At 36.9% G+C, this 21123-nt stretch overlaps 1 protein-coding gene across 1 annotated transcript in view; it reads left to right on the plus strand.

The window, feature by feature from the left end:
• LOC150102901 (E3 SUMO-protein ligase RanBP2-like) overlaps positions 1-21123 on the plus strand; it is a 673019-nt gene that overhangs the window by 585845 nt on the left and 66051 nt on the right. The window lies entirely within an intron of this gene.

Consider the following 21123-nt stretch of genomic DNA (forward strand, 5'->3'; position numbering starts at 1 on the left):
TTATTAATAAGTGCTGATGAACAAGTCTCCTCCAAATTAGTCTGCTGTTTGTTAGAGACTCGCCTGTTTTGGTAACCTTTCCTGTCTCCTTTTCCATTCCATATAAGTGACTATGCTACCATAGATTACCTCTGTTCATATATTCTTATTTACTGACAACATCAGTTTCCTTTCTAATATCTTCAGTTTTCATATGGTTTTGCCATTCATGCCATAAGTTCATTCCACTGATTTTTCTCAAAACTTGCATATCTGTGGTTTCTAGTCACTGATCAACTGTTTTGTTTGTAACTCATCTCTAAGATCAATAAAAATGGTTTAAACACTGTCATGAATTCTGCTAGTATAGTATTTTGGTTATTTATTCTTGTAAAAGATCTGTTAATGCATCTTATTCTTAACAGGGAGTTGTCATATCCCCACGTGCCCTCGAGGGTACAGATGTCTGACATACATCAATTTACAGGCTGAAGTTAATCCTGTGAGAATGGCCATTCCTCAGCTGAGTGCCAACAGCATCAAACGATTGGACCCCTTCCAACTACTAACTGCGCTCAGACTTGCTTAACTTGCATGAGCCATTAGTAGCGGAGACTCTACCAATCGACCAACCTTTGCTGGCCTTAACAGGGAGTAGGCGATGTTATTTTAACCTTGGAGACTGAGGGACAATCACTCTCCACCTTAGCCAATCATAGATAGCTGGTCCAAGATCTTTGGTTATCACTAATGTTAATTGGCATCTAGTCAAAGCAAAGGTTAGAAATTTCCTCTAGTTGGTGACTGGAATTGAACTCAGTCGTTTCTTCAGATGGCCTTATGGATGCAAATGCCATTTCCATAGAGCTACACAGGCCTATTCCATATAAATTTATTCAGATGACTTCCACCATACTATCTTTGCTTATTGAGTGCCTATATTTTATTATTACACATGGACATCCCATGATATGTTTTACTAACTTATCATTCACACAATAATTGCCATACTTCTCTTTGAAACTCATTCACAGACAAAGTACTTGTGACTATGACAATCCTCCAAATATTTACTAAATTTGTAAGGATGGCTTCTCTCTCCCCCACTCCATTTATATACTGTTTATAAAATTTTTCTCTGCATGAGTCCTGTAAAATCTGTTTTAGCAATGCAAATGTTTCCATTAGAATTTATAATTATCCCACCTCAGTATTCTGCCAAATAAGCAGTGTTTTCTTAATCTTCATTTTATCATTACAGGGGACTTGTTTTGCCATCATGTTGATCACCTATTTACCTCTTGATATTCTCAAATTACTATCCACCAAGAAACCAAGCTGACCAGGTCTTTGGCTCTGTCAACACCTAATAAAACATCATAATGACCTCCTTATTTTGTCAGTGTGTTCTTAGATAATCAGATAATTTTGCGAGCTGTTATAGCCACCTTCACAATATGTCTTCAATCCCTTGTTCCATTTCCTTTACCCTAGTTCTATCAGAGTAGCACCTGACTGGTACCCTTTTTTTTTTTTTTAATATGTTGCCACATTAAACAGATAATCATTCTCCTATCTGATTACTATCAGTTTATTTAAATTGCCATACAAGTTTTTTTCATCATCATCATCAAATTCCTGTCATGTACCCTCAAGGGGTATACAGGATATGATAGCACTACATGAAAAAAATTACATCATTACTAACTTCCTACCTACAATTTTCCTCCAAATCAGTCTGTTACTTGTCAAGACTCCAACATTACCAGATCTTATATTTCTATCGTCTAAGGCACTTTGTACCTTATCAATCCACCTATATCTTGGTCTTAATCTGGGTCATTTTCCTGCCAACCTGGCAGAGAACACTTGTTTTGCTAATCTTTCTTCGCCCATTCTGTTTAAGTGACCATACCACCTGAGATTAGCTCTGCTAACGCACTCCTGGATGCTGACAATGTCAAGTTCTTTCCTAATATCCTCGTTTTTAAAATGATATTGCCATGGATGCCATCTGTTCACCCCTATAATCTTTCTCAGCACTCTCATATCTGCGGTCTCTAGTCTTTAGTCAAGTGTTTTACTTCTGACCCAGCTCTCAGATCCATAAATTAAAACTGGTTTGAACACTGTCTTGTATACAGCTAATTTAGTGTTCTGACTAATTTCTCTTATTCCATATGAATTTATTCAATTGACTTCCTAGAATACCAGCTTTATTGATTCAGTTTTCTATTTCCATATTAAATTTACCATCTTCACTAAAAATCGTGCCTAAGTAGCTGAAATGTTTTACTTGTTCTACAGGTTCCCCATTCAAAACACAGTTGACATTTTCAACGATTCTACCTATTTTCATTGCCTTCATACCATATCTATTACAACAGGTATTCAATTTAGTCAGAGAATCTTGCAGACTTATTTAGAAGTATAACATCATCCGCATAAAGCAAATAGCTGACATTAACATCTCCAATTTTGATATCATGTTTAATATCACTTTCCTTCATAATGTGATCCATATAGATAATGAATAACAGAGGGGATAATGTACATCCTTGTCTCACACTAGATTTCACATTAAACCATCTTCCTATACTGCCTTCAATTCTAACTGCTGAGTTACAACTCAAAGAGTAAGTAGTATTGCTTGATATAATGACCCACTGACACCAATACAAATGTAGCGTTTTGAATAGCTTTTCTCTTGGCATCTTGTCATATGCCTTTTCTGGATCTACAAAACTTAAATACAGATCTTTGTTATATTCCCATAATTTCTCAACCTATTTGTTGTAAAGTGAAATCTGAACCTGACAGCCTCTATTTGGCCTGAATCCAGCTTGTTCTTCACCAGGCTTCCTTTTTACAATCCTTCTCAACTGTTTCTCAAGTATACTTGAATAAATCATACCAGGAATACTCAGTAGGGAAATACCTCTGTAATTCTGACATTCAGTTTTATTTCCCTTTTTATATGTTGTTACTGTGAGATCTCTATTCCAATCATTTGGAATTTGTCACTCTATTCAGATTTTCTGAACTATGCAGAGCAACCACTGTAAGACTTTTATGCCTCCATACTTGGGCATTTCTGGTCAAATATCATTTACTCCTGCTTCCTTTCTACATTTCAGGCCCTTGATAACTTTTTCCACTTCGAGTATGGATACGTATTCCTGATTGCATATCTGTTGAGTTTGTTTTTTTTGACCACTATGCTGTCATCCCTGCTTGTTTAATGTAGCAATTTTTGAAAGAAATTACTCCATATATCAACGATATCTTTTTCGCTAGTTTTCATGTCACCTTCATCATCTCTAATTCTTTTTACAGCACTCTTTTCTTTATTTCTGAGATTTTTTCAACAACCTCCAGAATATCTTCCCACCTACTTGATATTTATTTTTTATGTTCTTACCAAAGTCTTCTCATGACTTTTGTTTAACTAGTTTCACACAGTGTTTAGCTTTCTTACATTTGTCTCTGTATTCACTAAAAGCACAAGCTGACTTTTGGTATGGTCCTCTTCTTTTTCTTCACTGCCTCTTTAACTTCCAGTGTCCCCCATGGAGTTCTGATTTTTCTGTCCTTGCAGACAATCTCACGACATTACTCACTGGCTGAATCAATCAACATATTCTTCAGGGCTTGCCACCGAATCTCCAAGGTTTCATTCCTGTTGAGAGCTGCTCAACTTTTATTCGCTTTAAAACTTTCTTACATGTCATTCTTTTCAATATGAAATTCAATTTTATCCTGCTCAAGACTAAGTAGTGATCATTTCCAATTTCAAAACCTCTGTACATCCTAGCATTCTGCACCAGTGAGAAAAAATACCATCAACAATAATATAGTCAATTAGACTTTTCTTATTCCTTGCCTCTTCTCTCCATGTGAATATGTGTTAGCAATAACCAGTCAAGATCCTGAACAGAAATCCAACAGGTATTCGCCATTATTATTAGCTTTGCTCTTTTCTCCAAATTTTCCCAAAATATTTTTGTATGTCTGACAATCATTTCTTACTCTGCTATTTAAATCCCCAACAAGGACCATCTTTTCCTTTTTCATCAGGTCAGTTGCTTTCTCTAAATCCTCAAAAAATTCTTCCACTTCTACAGTAGAGCCTTCTGTGCGACCAATGGCACAAATAAGTCTCATTGTCCAGTTCGCCATTCTGATATTTGCCCACATCACTCTACTTGAAATTGCCTGCCATTCAAGAAGATTAGCCTCATATTTAGTGTTGAATTCTATGGCTACTCCTTCTTTTCCTTGATTGTTATTTCCTGAATATAACATTTTGCATAAGAGTGATAATAATAATGACTATTATCATCATCATCATCAAACCTCCATGGATTCAAGACTCATTTTAGGAGGTCCCACTGTCACACATGTAGCCCATAATGCATCCCAATCACCTATCACTATTCATGAAGAATCCTGCTTGTTCTTCACCAAGCTTTTCTTCTACAATTCTTCTCAACCGTTTCTCAAGTATACTGGCATAAATCTTGCCTGGAACACTCAGTACGGAAATACCTCTGTAATTCTCGCATTCAGTTTTATTTCCCTTTTTTATATATGGGTACTATTAGAGCTCTACTACAATCATCAGGAATTCATCCCTCTGTCCAGGCCTTCTGAACTATGCAGTGCAGCCACTGTAAGACTTTTATACCACCTTCTGCATTTCTGGTCGAATATCATGTACTCCTGCTGCCACATTTCAAGCCTTTGATGGCTTTTTCTACTTCAAGTATATATATGTATTCCTGACTGTATGCCTGTTGAGTGTTTTTTACCACTGTGCTGTCATCACTGCTTGTTTCATTTAGCAGTTTTTCAAAGTAATTACTCCATACTTCAAGGATATCTTTTTTCCCCATTTTCATGTCACCTTTATCATCTCTAACTCCTTTTACAGCACTCTTTCCTCCATTTCTAAGCTTCTTCAACAATCTCCAGAATATCTTACCACCTTCTTGATATTTATTTTCTATGTTCTTGCCAAAGTCCTCCCATGACTTTTGTCTAGCTAGTTTTACACAGTGTTTAGCTTTTTTACATTTGTCTCTGTATTCTCTAAGAGCACAAGCTGACTTATTTCCCAGGAACTTTTAATATGCTTTCTTCTTTTCCTTCACTGCCTCTTTAACTTCCTGTGTCCAACCATGGAGCTCTTATTTTTCTATCCTTGCAGAAAACCTCACCACATGCCTCTCTGGCTGAATCAATCAGGCCAGAGAGGCATGTGGTGAGGTTGATGTTTCATGCCACCCAGGGGATGCACCAGCCGGCATGAAATTTTGTCATGTTGTACCATCATTTTTTTTATTTTGGTTTAACCAATAAGAATTTAATTTGGTCTGCTAAATGCCAAATTGCCAGCCCATCCTCATTCATTCAGTATCCAGTTAGATACCCAACAGGGTGCACCACGAGAAGGTGAGAATTGGACATTAGGTCAGAAGCCCTGGTCGGTTCTCTGCATTCCTTTAAAGGCTATGTGGAGGTGTCCTCTCAGTTATACAGCTTTGATCCTTAAGCACCCCTGCATTTGTTACTCCCTGTTATAATTGTTATTTGTTTGCTCAAACACAATCATCCCTTAGTAATCCCATGCTGTATGTTAAAAATTATTCTTTACGTTTTTCAATCCAATTCAGAATTTTGGTACTCACTAACCTAATACTTTATCCTACTTATTTGACAAACCATGCAGCACTCTGACATCTCAGACTATAAGATCATCTACAACTAGTGCCTTAATCACTGATCTACATACTATTCTCCAATCAGGTGAGGACAACCTTGTTATGTTCAATGCCACGAAAACACAGTCTTACCTTTTCTCACACAAAAGAAAGATCCCAGCTCACATACCCTTATTCTGAGTATAACCAAACAAGATCAGATCTCTTTGCCTAGGCTAATGTTTACGTCCAGTCTTTCCTGGCATAATCACATCAATATCCTCCTCAGCATCCAAGAAACTTAGTATTCTCTTTTGTTCAAGAGCCTATTTTGCACTCAATCAACTGTTCACTATATACAAATCCATCCATATTTAGAATACTGCTCTCATGTTTGGGATGATGCACCTAAAACTTCCCTTAATATCCTCGATGTCATCCAGAGGCACACTGTTAGACCTCATAGATGATTCCTCTCTTATAGACTCACTTTAACTTCTATCCCTCTGGCACAGTGTTTCAGCACCGTGTCTGTTCTATAGGTACTTCTATGGTCATTGCTCCAGTGAATTGGCAACCATCAATCCTCCACTTTCTGTTGTAGCTATTAATACAAGAGCTGCATCTGCCCAGTACCCTTTAACTGTGCAACTACAAACACACCAAACCTGCTTCTATTCATGCTGTTGTATTCCATGCACCTCTGTCTTCTGGAACAGCCTTCGTCAAGAAGTATTTCCAAACAACTATAACCTGCAACTCTTTACAAAAAAAAAAAAATCAATAAACTTCCATCTGTCCTCATCTGCATCCCAAACATGGCACTGATGTGCCTATAGGTCCCTTGACCTCTAGTGTTTGCAATCTATATATATATTCTTCTTCTTCCCTCTTTTACCTTGTGGTGTTGTGGGTTTTCTATTCATTTAACCACAACCATACATAAGGATTAAGTAAAATTATAATAATGGAATTAACTCGTGTAAATATTATTTATTAGTAAAATTTTCGCATGATTATCACAGGCATCTTCAGTACATGTATAAAGCTAATTAAACAATAACCGAAAATTCCAAAAGGTGCCACCTAAGTAGCTAATGTAAGATAGTTAAAAAAGGTCAATAAATTTCCTAACTTATTTAAAATAAAGAAAGAAAGAAACATGTGAAACTTTACTTCACTCTCCTAATTTAAACAGATCCGATGGTCTACGTCTATCCCCTTTGTGGCAGATAGTACTTTATAAATCAGCTAATCTTTCCTAACTTTTTTAATTGTGTATATATATATATATATATATATATATACAGGGTGTTCGGGATAAATTTGACAGTTTCGTAAGGAAAAAGAAAATCTTCTTTGTATCTATTAATTTAATGAATTGACAAAAAAACATTACTGGATTCAAGAGAAGAAGCGGAAACTAAACTGGAAAGATGGAGAAAAGTACTGGAAGAGAGAGGTATGAGACTGAGCAGAAGTAAGACAGAGTATATGTGTTGCGCAGTGGGCGGTGGCCAGGAGACAGACCTGGAGCTGGAAGGAAATGTCATCAGGAAGGTGAGAGACTTTAGATACTTAGGTTCGACAGTGGAAGAAGATGGAGGAGGTGAGAAGGAAGTGGGATGCAGGATACAAGCAGTTTGGAGGAACTGGAGGGAGATGGCTGGAGTGTTATGTGATAAGAGGGTGCCGATCAATCTGAAAGGCAAAATTTATAGGACAGTAGTGAGACCAGCTATGACATATGCTATAGAAACTGTGGCCCTGAGGAAAAATAACATTAGCAGGATGGAAGTAGCAGAGATGAGAATGCTTAGGTGGATGTGCGGTGTGACCAGAAAGGATCATCTGAGAAATGACTATGTCAGGGGAACAGTGAAAGTTACGAACTTAGGAGCAAAAATACAGGAGGCAAGGTTGAGATGGTTTGGTCATGTGATGAGGAGGGAGGATGAATATGTGGGAAGAAGGGTCATGCAGATGGATGTGCAAGGAAGGCGGAAGCGTGGGCGGCCAAAGAAGAGATGGAGGGAGCTGGTAGAAGAGGACTTGAAGATGAAGAACTTGGATGTGGTGACAGCCCAAGACAGGAAGGTGTGGAGGAGTCTCATAACAAACAGTGACCCCACTTAAGTGGGAGAAGCTGCAGAAGAAGAAGAAGAAGAAGAAGACAAAAAAACATTACAGGCAGAGTTAATTACAATACTATCAACAAGATTTACTCAAAATAACCACCATTAGCATCGATCACAGCTTCAATTCTGCTTCGGAACCTCGAACAAGCTGATGCTACAGTCTCCCTGGGAAGGGCCGCAAAAACTGTTTTAATTTTATCCATTAACTGGGCTTTTGTATTACTGGAAGTGCGATTGGTGTCTTTTTCAACTGCGTCCCATACAAAATAATCCATGGGGTTAAGGTCTGGGGAGTTTGGAGGCCAAACATTTGGACTGGTGAAGTCGTAGAAATTTTCAGACAACCATTTTTGACTTTTCCCAGAGGTGTGGCAAGGGGCCGAATCCTGCTGCCATACATACGGCCTACCATTGGCTACCCTTGTTATCCAGGGCTTGACTACAGTTAGAAACTCCACGAACAAAGCCCGAATTCCAATGCCAGGGTTCTTCAACACCTGTTCCTGCAGATTTGCGAGGAATTCTGCTGTACGAACGCAATCAGATCGTCTGCTAGGGATCTTTCTTCTTGCTACATCCTCGTAGTCACCATTGCAAGTCTCTAGTTCATGCCTGATTGTTTTTACTGTATTCAGGGAGCATTGGGCAGCAGTCGTAATATCCTTATTTTGATGGCGGGCACGAATCATCATGATACAAGTTATTCTCTTCCATGATTCAGGTGGGTTCCAGCTATCCATCCTTTCTGACATCTTGTATATGAATGAAGAAGGGTCCAAACTTTTAAATGAAGAGAAGTGTGTGTTAATACATGTAACTTACGGAAAAATATAATTAATTATAAATATGTCAAATTTATCCCGAACACCCTGTATATATATATTCTTTTTTTTTCCCCCCAATAAGTTAGGAAATTTATTGACCTTTTTTAGTTATCTTACATTAGCTACTTAAGTGGTGCCTTTTGGAATTGTCAGTTATTGTTTAATTAGCTTTATACATGTACTGAAGATGCTTGTGATACTCAGGCGAAAATTCTACTAATAAATAATATTTTAAGTCAGTTAATTCCGTTATTATAATTTTAATTAATATCTCTACTCACAGTATTTCCTTACTGAAACGTACACAAGGATAAGGTGGTTAGTCCTATGTCTGTAGAGGCATTGAGTTCTTAAGGCCGGTTTGCCTGCTAGTGTGATGAAAAATCCCAGTTTATCTGGGATCTTTCATCACATATTTCATCACATTTCACTAGCATTTCATCACATATCTCTACTCACAGTATTTCCTTACTGAAATGTACACAAGGATAAGGTGGTTAGCCCTATGTCTGTAGAGGCATCGAGTTCTTAAGGCCGGTTTGCCTGCTAGTGTGATGAAAAATCCTGAAGTCCACGCCCAAGCCCGGCTAACTTGGCTATGTCTGAGAAAGATCATCAGCGACAGGAATCAAACCCAGGACACTCCTTTCCCAGGCATATGGTTGCGAAGTACATAGCCACTCGGCTAACCACATGGACTATATATCGTACTTATTTGACAAACCATGCGGCACTCTGACATCCAGGCTATAAGATCATTTACATAATATTTTCCAATTTGGCAAGGACAACGTTGTTATGTTGAATGCCACCAAAACACAGTCTTGCCTTTTCTCACACAAAAAAGATATATATATATATATATATATATATATATATATATATATAAAAAAATCCACAATTGCAATCACACACACATGTTGGTATGTGTGTGTCTAGTGACACGCATCACCTCTCTTATCATGTAGAACAGCTTTGCTTCTTTTCTTCTGCTTTGCAATTTCACCCAGTCTGATTAATGTTAAAAAGGTATGTCATGGTTGTTGGAGATCTAAAAGTCAGAGTAGGAAAGTGAATAACACTGACAAGTACTTTGTTCAAGATGGGCATAAATTCACAAAAAGATGAACATGCATCTTTTTGAACATTCTAATGTGAATATGACATTGAAAAGAAAAAAATAATTGTAAAACATTTCATAAGAAAAAAAGTTGATTAAATTTCAGATGTGAACTACTATAGATTCAAATAAACAAAATAAAAAGGAAAATATACATAAAAGATTTAATCAAAGTTTGACCAGCTTTCATTGGTGAACTGTAAACTCAATATACAAATATCACCAGAAATGGCTATGCTACAGGAAACTAACTTCCACTCCATAAAAATGCCTTCAGACCAGCATTGAATGCACCATTCATATGCCATGCACCACTTTCCTACCATACCACTTCATGGATCAGGAGTTGCTATTAGTGTCCACCAAAAAAGCCTCCTAAAACATTGGTACCTTTCCTAGTTAAGCAAATTATGCACTTATTAAAACTCAGACTGGAAAGAAATTGCATTTAATTAATGTATGTATACCACACGATGAACAGCTTGCCCCTGCAGGTACTGGAGATCATCCGAAATCACCTCGGCAGTGTTAATGAAGACACTTCATGCTGGCAGGAGATTTCAGTTATACACGAGATCTTGCAGTGGACAGGCACCAATGCCTGGAATATCTATTCCCCTTAGCTCAACACCAGTGTCCTCATCAATTTCCTTATATGTGCCTTCAAGGGATGTATAGGTTACTATGACAGTACTACATGATTAAATTTACATAATTCCTTATCTCAATCAAGAAATTTCTCCAATTAGTCTGTTATATGTTAGCACTTCAATATTTTATCCAATATTTCAGTCTTCTTAGGTACTTAAATATGGCTGAACCAATAAACCTACATCTTGGTCTTTCTTTGGTTCTTTTTTTTGCTGTTTTGACATCAAACATATCTTCTACTAACAGTTCCTCTCCCATTCTGTTTAAATAACCATACCACCTTAGATTAGCTCTACTCACACATTCTTGAATGCCAAGTTCCTTCCTAATATCCTCATTTTTAATATGATTCTGCCATTGATGTCATCTGTTCCAATCCATAATCATCTTCACTAAAAACTGTGCTTTAAATAGCTGAAGTTTTCTGTGTTCCTGCTTATTTTCATAGTTTTGATCTTTTTATTACTGATTTTCATGCCAAATGTTTTACAACTCTTAGAGAAGAGTTTAGACTTACAGAGGATGTGTTCAGTTATACATTATCATCTGCATAAAGCAAAGAGCTAAATTTGATATCTCCAATTTTAATATCATATTTAATTCCACTTGCCTTCATAATACAGTCCGTATAGATGATGAATAACAGTGGTGATAGTGTGCATCCTTGGCTTACGCCTGATTTTTAATTAAACCATCTTCTTGTATATCCTTCACTTCTAACTGCTGACTTACAATAAACTATGTATTGCTCTGTATAATGTTCCATTTTCCCTGTTTAATTGTGTTTTAAAAAGCTTTTCTCTGATCACTTTGTCATATGCATTTTCCTGATCTACTAAACTTAAGTACAGATCCTTGCTATATTCCCATGTCTTCTCATCTGTCTGTCATAAAATGAAAATATGATCATGAAAAAATATAGTTGACCTGAACCCAGCTTGTTCTTCACCAAGCTTCCTTTTCACAATTTTTCTTAGCCTTTTCTCAGGTATACTTGCAAAAATCTTATTCAGAACACTTAGTAAGGAAATTCTGCTATAATTCCGACATTCAGCTTTATTCTCCTTTTTAGAGACATGGGTACTGTGAGAGCTCTATCCCAATCATCTGTAATTTGGCATTCTGTCCATGCCCTATGAATTATGCAGTGTGACAACTGCCAAATTTTTATAGCTCCATATTTGACTATTTCTTTTTAGATATCATCTACTCCAGCTGCCTTTTCAGAATTTTGATAGGTTTTTCTACCTCAAGTATTGATAAGTGCTCCTCTTTGCATTCTTCTTGAATATTTTCTGCTGTTCTCTTACTGCCTGTTTTGTTGAACAGTCCTTCAGAGTAATTACTCCATTTCCCTTCATCATCTTTGATTCCTTTTACAATACTCTTCTCCATATCTAAACTTTTTCAATAGTCTCCAGAATATTTTGCCACCTTCCTGGTATTTATCTTCTATATTCTTACCGAAGTCATCCATTCATTTTGTTTAGCTACAAAATATACATAGCTTAGCTTAGCAGTTTTTACGTATTTCTCTGTATTCTTTTTAAGGCATGTTCTGAACTTATTTGCTAGGAACTTTCATTATGCTTTCTTCTTTTCCAGGACTACTTCTTCAACATCTTGTGTCTGCCATGGTGTTTTTATTTTTCTATCTTTGCAGACATCTTCACTACATCTCTAGCTGAATCAGTGATGTTTTCTTCAGAGTTTGCCACTGAGATCGCAAGGTTTGGTTCTTGTTTTCGAACTGTGTAATTTTTTCCTGAATAACATTTGTGTTGTTGAGTCTCCAGTTTACCTATAAAAGCTGCTTGACTCTATTTATTTATTTATTTATTTTACTTAGGGAATAGCTGGGACCTATTCTCCATAGTATATATTTCGAAGCAACTACCAATGACTTCCCAGCCTATATGACAACATCTGTCATTAAGCTTAATCCCAAAGAAAGGTGGTCATACCAAACTAGGAAAATGGCGACCCATCTCTGTTATAAACACTGTGACCATATGATAATATCAAAAGCCAATGTCAACAGAAAGACTGCTCTGAATGAAATAATAGATAGGCACCAGAGCTGTTCTATCCCAGGATGATCCATCCATGAGACTTATGCATCATAAGAGATCTGATAAGTATAGCTAACAGCAATGAAACAGTTGACTTTGTAACATTTGGCTAAGAAAAAAACTGCATTAAACATCCTTACGTATTCAACTACTTGTAAGCCTTCAATTTTTGCCCAGCAATCATTCAGACCATTAAGCTGCTATATGTTAACCCTGCTGCATGAAAATAAATAGCAGGCTCAGTGTATCTATACTGTACAGCAGAAGTATTAAACAAGGTTGTCCTCTTTCTGTGTCAAGTAAACAGGTTGTCTAGACCAACCTATCCTAATCTTTCTTACTAAGCTGTAAACCTGACAGCATATGTTTATGATGTTACTACTATAGCCTGCCATGATAGAGATTTCTCTAATGTACAAAAAAGCATACTGAGAATATCAAGCAGCCTCAGGAGCTGAACTAAATACACTTAAAACTATGCAACTGTGGTGCTGCAAATGAAGAAGCTGAACTGCTACCCCCATATCTGGCTATAGGTCTGCAGAAGAAAACAGATAGTTAGGAATTCACTATAGTTAGGGGCAGGAGGCAGCATATTCACTAAATGATCCCTTGCCATCCTCTGTTTATGTTGTCCAAGAGAACATCTGTGAAAGTCATTATATTCTTATTTGTGGTATGTCTTCACAAGAACTGTTACACAGGTGCCCATGTGGACAACACACCAGGCTGACTGGAATTCTTTTTATCATCTTCCAAAATTTAATGCTCAAACATTCAACCACACCTATCTATTTAGCAGTGAACTATGTAATAGATTGTATTCTCCAAGCAACAACAGCCACAATTCCAAAATCGTTATCCCAATTTCCACTGTATCCAAAGCCATAATTGAATCCATACTGAAAGCAGCACCCAAAAAAAGATGAAGACAGAACATGTGATATATTTCACAGATACCCTACCACATCAAATCTAATAGGTTTTAATCATGCTCCTGCCAAAGCACATTATATGAGATGTAGTGTTAAATACAATCTTGGATCCAATTTATGTCATTGCTTAATCAAACAACCATTGCAAAAAATTGTATGGGATAAAATCCAGAAAATGAAAGTTAGATATACAACACATTGTCTACCTTGATATACAGTGGATGTGTTGTTGCTAATTCCAAAGCTATTGCAGATACTTTAGGATCAGCAACGACTTTACATCTTCCTGAATTTTTAATATTGAAAATGCACCAAGCAAAACAGCAGCTAATATTTTCTGCCAGTGTGCTTGATCTGTATAATCAGCTATTCGTTAAGCAGCTAAAAAGAGTTCTTTTCCTGTCACACCATAGTGCTGTAGAGCCTTATAATATCCATTATGAGATAATAAAACATCTTCTGTGGATCTCCTTCTCTGCTGCACAAAGGATTAATTACCAGAAATGTTTCCAAATTCTTGGCATAAGTCAGTCATTGCATGCCAAAATCAGTCATGGATCCAACTCAAGTAAACAAGTATTGGCTTCTTGCTCTGACCAGCTGTCCATGTAAGATACTAGCAAAAATAGCTAATGCCAGACTTCTCTGGTGTTTAAATAGGATTGCTCTTCTCTCTATTAAATAAATATTCAATCATTTGGTCCATGTATGTACATGCATAAGAGATGCATTCCTGAAACGAGAAAATTTTGTTTGAGTTCTTTGACATGGAAAAAGCTTATTACACAGTTTGGAGATATGGCAGGGGATCAGATTTCAAGACTACAGAAAGTTTATAAGATCTATGTTGTAACCCACTGGCAGTTATCAGGTAGGAAGCATTGACAAATAAATTGCATTAGAAATCTGCCAGGCTTTGCATAGGTCAGTCATCTTACACATTCTTTGATTTTATAAGCTGTCTATAAAAAACTACAGACAGCTTATAATATCAAAGCTAGCAACCCAATGGCAGTTATCATGGCAGGAAGCTCTGACAAATAAATTGCATGTGATGAGCCCAAAATCAAGCACTGGCAGTCTAGCCAACATAGAAACAGAAGAATTTGTTCTTGCTAGGCTTTGCATAGGTCACATTCATCTTATACATTCGTATTTACTGGGGGTTGATAATACACTGTGTGTGAACAATGCAATACATGTCTCGCCGTTCATCGTGTTCTAGTGGAGTGCCACTACTTCACTTGAGAAAGGAATGAATTTTGTGATCCCTTTGCTGAACCATTTACACTCAGTAGGTCTTATCAGACTTGGACATATTGCATGACATTTTTAACTTTCAAAAAAGAGAATGGTAGAAATGATAGTGAAAGGACTGCTGTAAGAAGCAAAAAAGATGAGGGAGTGAAAATCGTTAAGTGTTAACAAGATATGATGTTAAGTTAAGGAGTGCTAGTAATATATGATATGCAATCTGTATAGAAGAAATGGATGAGTTTTTGGATGTGTGAAGTGACTTTGATAGTAGAAAAGACACGTATTAGAAGGATAAAATGGATTTCTCATCAGTAGTCTGGAGAAATTATTTATTGAGTGAGACCTGACATAGAGTGTGAGGCAGACTAGACCATCATGGAAGAAATGGTAAGGATGTGTAAGTATAGCTAAGGTATGCAAATGTGATAATGAAATAATTGTCATGAAGCAGAGTTACTGAGCTGAAGAAATGTACCTGTATGCACTGGGTTCAGCCTTTTGGAGTGTGTGTGTGGAGACAGTAAAGTTGCCCAACTGAGCCAAGTAGACTAGAGATCTATGTATACAAATGCCAGGAGTATCTTGATCAAATGGGTTGAATTTATTGTCTTAGTGAATATGTTGTTGGCTAAGATTATTGGCATTAGTAAAACTTCACAGTCAGGCATAGTAACTGGAATTAAGTATAAAGGAATAAAGGATATAGTGTTTTCAGGAAGGATAGGGGACCTAGGAGAGATACTAATAATAGAAAATCAGTCAACTAAGAAACTTGAGAAAGCAATAATAGTAATAATGTTCCACAGCAGCAGAAGAATAACATTACTGAATGCAGAAGCATGCTTATATCAGAAACATGCTCTATTAGCCTAGTGTATATAACATGGTACATGAGAAAGAAGTTCTAGAGCTGTTGCATATCCTGTATAAGAATTCCATAAGCAAGTGCTATGCAGGTGGAATTCCATAAGCAGGTGCTATGTTGGAATTCTTATGGAATTCCAACATAGCAGGTGGCATATCAGCACATGCACACAGAGAGACTAAAAGAATGAATGAGTCTCAGCTCAGGAAAGATCTCACAGGAATGGAAAGAATGTATGATAATTACATTATGTAAGAGTGGTGCTAAAACTGATGTGACTAACTACCAACTTATCAGTATCTTGGAAGTGGTAGAAAGATTTTAATGAAGTTCGTAAGAACTCTCATACAGAAATCAGTTGATGGACAAGCTGTGTTTTGCATAGCATGGATAAAGCAAACTGTAGCTTGTAAATGTTATGGATCAGTTGGATTAAGGGAATGCTTATGCGTTTTTGACTTTGGTAAGGTATTTGACAGGATACTACATTAAAAGCTGCTGCATAAATTAAGGATATATGATTGGAATGTAATCTTGACTTGGATAAGTATGTGGCCAAAGAAAGATTGAACAGCAATATTCCAACAGTCCTTGGACCATTGTTGTTCAATCTATGCATTAATTATATTGGGAAGGACCTGACAGGAGATGTTCAATTGTTTGCTGACAGTGCAAAGATAAGTACACTTACAGAATGACTTAAATAGGCTGGAAATGTGTGAAAATGATAATGGTGTCAATTCAGGCTTTAGTAGGTGTAAAGGTGTGTACTTTGATATGATGAGATTTCCAACGCATATTGAGAATATGCTGAAAGGTTGTGATAATCACCACAAAGAAAATGAAGAACCATGTAACTTACACATTATTCTACATATTTCCCCCAGCGTTGTTACAATGCTGCTGCATCATTTGCAATCCTCGGAGAGAAAGTCTTTCCTTTGTTGCACAAACCAGTCCTCAGCTGGTTTGTGCAACAAAGATGGAATCATATGACAGATATAACTCCATCATCTGTGATAAATTTTGTTCCTTTCAAGTGTTTCTTTAAATTTGGGAATAGGAAATAGTCAGATGGGGCCAGGTATGGCAAATATGGTGGGTGAGGCAGATATTAAAAGCCCAAGTTGTGTATTGTCTGTTGGGTTTCATGAGCAGTGTGAGCAGGTGCATTCCTGCAAAAGTAATATGTCTCTGCTCAGTTTTCTGTGGCATTTTTCCTTCAGTACCTCCAATTCCTTCAGAGTTTTTGAATCTAAACAGTTTCACCTTTTTTGAGTTACTTGGTAAGGATTACACCATCCATATCTCAAGAGACAATGGGATAGGTTAGAAATATGACAAAAGACAATGGGATAGAAACCTTACCTGCTGATTTTTGGGTTTGGAACGTCTTTAGCCATGGAGTACCTTTGTGTCCCTGCTCCATTGACCATTGTTTGGTCTCTGGATCATAGTGATGAAGCCATGTTTCATTAGCAGTCACAATATGAGCCAAAAATTTTGCACGTGATTCCTCAAAATGACCCCAAATCTCTTGAGATGACGGCACACGTTCTCTCTTATTGCCGGCATTCACATTTTTTGGGGCCCACTTCAATGTGAGTTTCTGCATGTTCATGGATAATGACTTCAACTCGTTCCCTGGCTATACCTAGTGTTTGCGTTGTTTTTGGCTGGCATACACTACATTGATGTTTTCAGGTGAGGGTTATGGAAGGTCTTCCTCACCTGGGGGGCATCTATTGTCTCAGGATGCCTATTTTTAAACTTGACCACCCATCTCGTAACTGTTGGATGGGGCACAGTCCCCTAAAGTCTCATACAAAGCTTGGTAAATCTCAGTTGCAGACTATTCTTGCAGCACAAAAAACTTGATAATGGCCGCACTTCTGTGTCTTTGAATTTCTTCAAAAACCTCTGACATGTCTTCTTAAAGATCCTTAAAAGAAAAGAACAAATGATTACAATTTGATGAAACATAGGATTAAAAGGTTTTAAGATATGTTTTGTTCTTGGTGTTTTTGAGAACTTTTCAGCTGCCCCCTCCCCAACCACACACGTTATTACATTGTGGTATTATGCTTTGAGAAACTGTGCTAAGACTAGGGGTCTTGAAGTTATGGTGGTAGATAGAAAGTTGACGTTCAAGGTTACATTGCAAAAATTACAAATACAACTCTGAGGATAACTGTGATGCTGAAGTGAACACCAATACAAAGATAAAGGAAGTCTTAATGCTTTTTTTACAAGTCCCTTAACACAACCTTACCTGGACTGCTGTGTATAAGTTTGATTTCCGTTCTGAGGAGGATGAAAATAAGAGTTTACAAAGATGATATTGAGATTATGGAATGTAGATTATTTGGACTGCAGACACTGATAAACAGAAAGAGAGATGATATCATAGGGGGTCTATAAACTTCTGGATGTTATAAGGTAATGGTTGATGAAATTTTTCATTGTATGGAAGAAGGGGGGAGAGACAAGCGAGGCATCTTTGGAAGTGGAATTTGTGTGCAGTCAAGGAGTGAGAACTTGATTGTTCTCTGACAGAGAAATTAGCACATCTAGTGTGAATGAGTGTCAGAGAAAGTATTGCAGTTGTTGTGAATGATATGACCTCCCTTGATGAGTCCATAACTCCCTAGAGTTTCTGATAATTTCTTCTTATTATCAGAAACCTCTAGGGAGTTATGGGCATTATGAACCCATCCTTCTCATTTGGATTAGGTAATACAGCCTTGTAACTCCTTGAATTAGTATTAATGCATGAAATGTTTCTATCAATTAGTTTTGTACTCTTTGAAAGTATTCTGTTTCTAGTTTTGATATATGCTTGGTGAGGATTAACAGCATATATGCAGTTTCGGTATTCAAGTCACTTGTGGTCTGGTCCTCTAATGATCTGTCCAAAAGGTGTATTTTTTATAATAGAATTTAACAGTGTATAAAGCATAATGAAGAAAAGTACAGTTGCTCCCCACTTATTTGCCAGGCTAATGATCAGAGCACCAGCGAAAAGTGAAACCTGGCTTTTATTTAGCTTGCAAATGCATTTTGGCCACCTAAAAACATGAATAATGCACTATATATATATATATCACTTGTGAAAGCATGCAAAAGCTAAATAACACACCAGGATATACAAAAATACAGTAAAATGAAATTCGTATGCATTAGCGTAGCATTTTTAATTTCCTCGAACACTTCGGCTTTATTCTTAACAATTGTACTAACTGTTCTGCGAAACACACATCTAACTTGCTGCCTGTATCAGTATGCACATGCTTTCATTGCTAAATTTGATTAGTCCTACCTTTTCTTGCAAATTTAGAAGCTTATGGCTTCTTTTAGCTTTATCACTAAAATTTGTGATTTATTTGTGATTTTAATGACACTTAGGTACCTTTGTAAAAGAAGGTTTAATGGCAAAAGAAATTCATTCTAAGTTCATAAAAGTTTATGGGCACTCTTCTCCTTTGTTTTCGACAATTAAGAAATGGGCTGCTGAGTTTAAACATGGCCATACCTTCCTTGAAGATGATCCTTGTGAAGGATGTCCAAAAAGTGTATCGACACCAGAAATCATTGATCGAGTGCATGATATGGTATTGGATGACGGGGAAGTCAAAGTGTGTGAAATTGCTGAGACTATAGGCATTTCAAAAGAACGTGTAGGATATATTTTGCATGAAGAATTGCAAATGAAAAAGCTTTGCACAAATTACCACTTAGCCAAAAAATTAGCGGCCACACTCAAGGAATTGGTAGGTCAGTCCCTTCCTACTTAAAAAATACACAACATTTCATAAACAAAATTAAAAACATTACACTCAATGACCAAGATTTATTAGTCAGCTTTGACATAACTTCCCTTTTCACCAATGTCCCGATCGATGATACTATCTTGCTCCTACAGAACATATTTCCACACGCCATCATGGTCCTCGTCTCCCATGTACTCCACTACAGATATTTTGTGTGGCAAAACAATTTTTACCTTCAAAAAGAGGGTATAGCCATGGGCCCACCACTTTCCCCCCAATTGCTAACTTTTATATGGAAGACTTTGAGCAATGAGCTCTAGAGTCAGCAGGCTGAAGTCCAAAATTTGGCTAAGATGCGTCGATGATATTTTCGCAATTTGGCTCCTCGGCCGCGAAGCACTAAATACATTCCTTAGCCACCTGAACAAACAACACAAATGTATCCAATTCACCATTGAAATAGAAAAAAACAACTCTCTTCCATTCCTAAACACACTCGTTACACGTCTTCCCTCAGTTTGCTGTAGGAAGTCTACAGCAAACCTACACACACAGGCCAGTACATACACAAAAATTCTTATCACCACCCAACACAAAAACTAGGTGTCATAAGCACCCTTAAACACAGAGCCCAGACTATTTGTTCAAATGAACAAGCTCTAAACCAGGAATACAAGATCATCAACCATACATTTATGAAAATTGGATACAGTAAAAAAAGTATTCACAAGATCCTCCACCACAGAGATACTAGTGAAAACAAAAAAGATTTCAAGAATGCTATTGCCATACCTTATGTTAGAGGCATTTCCGAAAAAATAGATTGAACACTACACAAATACAACCTCAAAACCACCTTTAAACCCCCGACAAAATTAAGATACCTACTCAGTTCTTCCAAAGATCCTCTTCCACACCTAGCCCACCCAGGGGTATACAAAATACAATGCACATGTAACCTACCATACATAGGGGAAACAGGGCGAACCATCCCAATTAGGAAGGACAAACACAAATGACACATTAAATATCTCCGTTTTGGAAAAACCGGTCTTTCTGACCATGCACTCCAACCATACCACAGAATTGATTGGGAAAATACCAAGTCCCTACACCAAAACCTGGTTCGAGAGGAAATTTAAAGCATGTGAAATGCTCAAACATATCCCAAATATCAACAAAAATGATGGCCTAACCATTCCAAGAATGTGGAGGACTCATCTGGAACCTTTATAGCAACCAGAACAAGCCAAAGAAAAATCCCACTACAAGAAGACTTGAATTTTTTTTTTTTTCTCTTAACATTCCATAGCAACTTGAACTGTACAAGTCCTGAAGAAAATCATAGTATAACAATCTAAACTGTATAAATCCAGAAGCATCTTAGTACATGAGGACTTTAGCGGAGTTTATTGTAGTTTTTTATTTATTTTATTTATTTAATAAATTTTTTTATTTTTTTATTTTATATATATATATATATATAACGTATTTTCCGGTGTATAAGACGCACTTTTTTACTTTAAAAATTCATCTTAAAAATGGGGTGCGTCTTATGTAATGAAAGTAAAGATTGTTTCCTCTTTTCAAAGTCATACGCATTCCCTTTTATGTTCCAAGATCTTTGTAGGCAGTTAATGGTGCAATCAAATTGATGCGTGACCTTCACGTGACTTCTAGCGCATCATTGGCTAAGAACGGGGAGTCCCTATTCAAGTTTCATAATATCTCATCCGAGTAATCAGTTACCGATGTTTATCAGTATTGAGTTGACGTGTGGAGATATTTTGTGTTCAGTTTGATATTTCAA

Source organism: Typopeltis vanoorti, chromosome 9 (genome assembly GCF_054136105.1).
Source record: "Typopeltis vanoorti isolate ZY-2024b chromosome 9, IOZ_Tvanoo_1.0, whole genome shotgun sequence".
Classification (NCBI taxonomy): Eukaryota; Metazoa; Arthropoda; class Arachnida; order Uropygi; family Thelyphonidae; genus Typopeltis; species Typopeltis vanoorti.